General features: G+C 32.0%; 1 non-coding gene across 1 annotated transcript; it reads right to left on the bottom strand.

The window, feature by feature from the left end:
- Positions 1-3,077: 3,077 nt before the first annotated feature.
- Positions 3,078-3,179, bottom strand: LOC115513202. The gene has a single exon (XR_003968612.1). It is a non-coding gene; the product is annotated as a U6 spliceosomal RNA (small nuclear RNA).
- Between the last annotated feature and the right edge of the window lie 1,121 nt (positions 3,180-4,300).

The following is a 4,300-nucleotide window of genomic DNA, read 5'->3' as shown; positions in this document are numbered from 1 at the left end:
TGAGCAAAAATTGGGTTTTTGTGTTTCTGTATATTTTCAAAGATTTTTTTGAAACAAAATTATTGCAAGTTAGCTCCCTTTCCCACCATTTTAGAATTTTGGCAAACATTTTATAATTTTATTTGGCAAAATATTTTTCACCAGCAGTTAGTAGACAATTTAGGATCTGGGTATTGGCAATTAAAATGACATTTTGGATGGCTTAGCAATAAAAACTATACATTTATAAAATCATTAATTCTAAAACATTAGATATTTAATACTACAACTATGACTTCCTTTAAAACAAGGATTACATCTTACAAATCTTTATAAATGGCTTGTGTCTAGTATCTCTAACATCTAATAAACATAGTTTAAATATTTGTAAAATCACATTAAACTTCAAAAATATTTTCTAATACTAATAGTTAACATTTATTGAAAATTATTTAATTAACCATTATTCTCAGTGTTTTACTAATGCAGTTAAGCCGTATTACAACACAATGAGGTAGAGAATATGCCTGTTTTACAGAAAAACAAACCAATACATAGAAATGTTAAGTGTTTTTTTTTTTTCAAAAGTGTGCAGTTAACAAGTGGCAGAGGCAAAAATCAAAGCAGGTAGTTAGACTCTAGAAGACACACTTTTAAAACATACCTTAAATTGCCTTCCGTATACTAAAATAGTTACATAGCCATTGACTCTAATGAAATGAAATGTTTCTGCTGTAGGCCATGGATTGAAACTTGTATTATGGCCTATTATTTCTAAAAACAAAATTGAGGGGTGCCTGGGTGGCTCAGTTGGTGAAGTGTGTGACTCTTGATCTCAAGGTTGTGAATTAAGGCCCCATGTTTGGTGTAGAGATTACTTAAAAATAAAATCTTTAAAAAAATTGAAAAAAAAACTGTTAGAGAAGAATAAAATGTCAGAGCCCTTGCTGTATCATTGGTGGATGGATGGGTAGATGGGGCAGGGGGAGTATTTTACTGGTAATGAAGAGGCAAGACCTTGGGGCAAATAAGAAGCCTGGGCTCAAATTATGGATTAGTCTTGTAGAAACTTGAACAAACAGTCACTCAATACCTTAGTTTGCTCATCTGGAAAATGACACAGTAATAATAATAACTGTTGGATTGCTGTAAAGATTAAATTAATATAAAGCACTTAAAATAGTGCCTGGTATAGAGTGAGTGCTACCTGTATATATTAATTGGCAGTGTATATGAGATACATGTCTAGTTGACTAACAGGAAAATTTATAAGCAATTACTAACTGGATGTGAAAACTCACTATGAATCTAATGAAGAAGACTAATTTTTAAAATCTTTAGAATTGTGGTGATAGATGAATGTGACTTTAAGAACTTCTTTTTGAGAACAAAAATACATTAGTTATACTATTAGTACTATAGTAGGATGACCATATACCCCAATTTACATTTGGTTTCTGTCCTGGTTTTCTGTGTGTTGCTCTGAGGTGTCTGTTAATAGCACCTACTTTACTCTAAAAACTGTCTTGGCTTAGATATTAAACTATGTGTTCACCTTAGTTATTAGGTTTCTTAATATTCATGTTAGTTTATAAAATGGGAAATGCCAACCTTCACAGTTGATGTCGAGTAAGAAAAAAAAAACTTTAACAACTCTCCAAATGCAAAGATTAAATTTCATACTCACATTTACTCTGCTCAGTCTTTCAATTTACATGTAAAATTATGTGACTGGAAATAAAATGCTCATTTATAACTCCCAATGACTATTACTATGATGATTAGCAAAGAGAAATATATACATTTATATTTATTTATATACAAAACTGCATATCAGATGATATTTGTATAGTAGAGCTGTAATCAATATAATCATTGATTTTTAAAAGCAACTATCATAAGAGCAGTTTATATGTACAAAAAATCCAGTTGCCTGGCAACTGATTTTTAAAACTCCAAACAATAAAAAGAGAACAATAATTTTTTTCCCGTGTGTAAATACTGTATTCCTTTGGGATGGCTTTTTAAATACAGAACTGCAATGCATATCTTTGAATTTCAGTTCTAATTATGATACTCAACTTAAGTTTGTTTGCCTCTCAAGGATGCTGTGAACATTATGTTCATAAACTATTTTGATATCCTTAGAAGAAATACATGTAAGTAAGATGCATTGTTGGGAATAGAAATTATTTACCTTTGGGATTCTGACTGTCAGGTTGTATAAACCTGCAAGACAATTCAGTTATGATTGCGGAAAGAGAGCTTTGAAATACATGTTGCAACAGCCATTTTTTTTAATTTTATATTAGAAAATAAACTCTTAAAGCTCACTCTGGTTGAAGTACTATGTATTATGTTGTTGGTCTCTTCAATAAAAAACAATCCCAAATGTGAAATTGCAAAATGTATCTTTAACTTCTTCAGCCTCTGATTTCTCTTCTGCTAATCACCATATGAATCATATTAGACTTTCATAATCACTCATGTTTAAGGTAAGTAACTGTGTTAACACAAAGATTGAACTCTCAAAACAGATTTTCATGAATCATGGATCTTACCAGTCACCAAATTTTGTTAATAATCCAAAAGATGACAGAAAGAACAAAGCAAAGACATTGCATTTCTTTCTGAAAGAGGTTAGAACTGTTCCTTCACTCACCGTAAAACTGGTTTTGGTAGCTTATGAATTGTCATGATGAATAAAGAAATATTCTCAAAGGAAGCCAAGCCATTTCCATTTTGATTCTCTTAAGTTTTATACTTTGTTAAAAGCTACCCAGAAAGAAGAGGTCTATGTGACTACTTTCCATTCTTCCAAATCCACTTAATCCATGAATCAAATGTTTTGTTGCTGTTCTTATTTTATTATTTTGTTTTTTTTTTTTTTCCATAAGAAACGAAGACAAACCAGATTTTTTCCCTAAAAAGCAATTTCAAAGCAAGGACTCTCCATTAAATTTCTGTAGTAAAAATCATCAATCTGTTTACAAAGAGTTACTTCTTGGTTTCTGTTACATGCATGTTAGACCACTTAATGTTGCCTCAGTGTCAACACAGAACTACTTTGTTTCTTTATTAATTTACTTTTCTTCTTTAATAATATGGAAGGGTTCATGAATTTGCATGTCATCCTTGTGGCCACGCTAATCATCTCTGTATCCTTAGAGTTTTAGTATATGGGCTGCTGCAGTGAGAAAAAAAAAAAAAAAAAAAAAAAAAAAAAAAAAAAAAAAAAAAACCAAAACAGAACCACTTAAAAAAAATATTTCTGCTGTGATTCAAATTGGAGAAATTTCTATTAATCTGCAGTTTCACTGACCAATTTGCCTTCCTCTTTCATCTTCTGTTAAGCCTATCTGATCACTTTCATTTCAAACATTGTAGTATTCCCTTCTAAAATTTTAGTGTAATTATTTTTTACACTTATATCAATGCTAAGATTCCAAATCAATTATTTTAATCTTGGTTTCACTTATGTCATTGATTGTATTTGCAACAACTAATATACAGTGTCTATGTTAATTTCAATATTGGAGTTTTCTCTGGGCTTATTTGTTTTATTTTTATTTTTATGTTTTTTACTTCCTTTGACCTTGAGCAATGGCTCTCATTTTCCTGTGACTTCATGTGTTAAAAAAAATTTTTTTTGATTTAGGGTTGCCTGGGTGGGCTCATTCAGGTAAGCATCTGACTTTGGCTCAGGTCATGATCTCGTGGTTCATGAGTTTGAACCCCACATCAGGCTTTGTGCTGACAGCTCAGAGCCTGGAGCCTGCTTCAGATTCTGTGTCTCCCTCTCTCTCTCTGCCCCTCCCTGCTTGTGCTCTCTCTCTCTCAAAAATAAACAAATAAATTAAAAAAAATAACTTATTTATCTCATTGGTGATTATACATTATAAAGACTCTAGATTTTGTTATCTGTCTTTTAGCAGTGTTTAGTTTTGTTCTAGAAGGCAGCTAAATTAAGAACTGATCCTTTTTGTGTGGAGATTTGTCAGATAAGTCTGTTTCAGTTTTGCTCTTGGTTCTCAATGAGTGCTTTAATTCTGGGACCACAGTCTTTTCTATAAGCATGGACCTTTAGGAATTTTAAATGAAAGCGCACAGTGTGTACTTTGTTTCTCTAACTTGTGAAATTCACACTCCAAACTCTTGCTTCTCCACGGGGGATCAGGAGAAATAGCATCTCAGCTCTTTAAACCTTCTACTACTTGCTTTCCATTGGGATACTGGGAGTCTTACTTACCAGGCCAAGCACTAAGCACTGTTCATGGGCCAGTCGTAGTTTCAGATGTGTTTATATCCAGATGTCAGGCAC

The sequence above is a fragment of the Lynx canadensis genome, chromosome B1 (assembly GCF_007474595.2).
Source record: "Lynx canadensis isolate LIC74 chromosome B1, mLynCan4.pri.v2, whole genome shotgun sequence".
Lineage (NCBI taxonomy): Eukaryota > Metazoa > Chordata > Mammalia > Carnivora > Felidae > Lynx > Lynx canadensis.
Note: the sequence above shows the minus strand (reverse complement) of the source record. Positions and strands in the feature narration are given on the sequence as shown.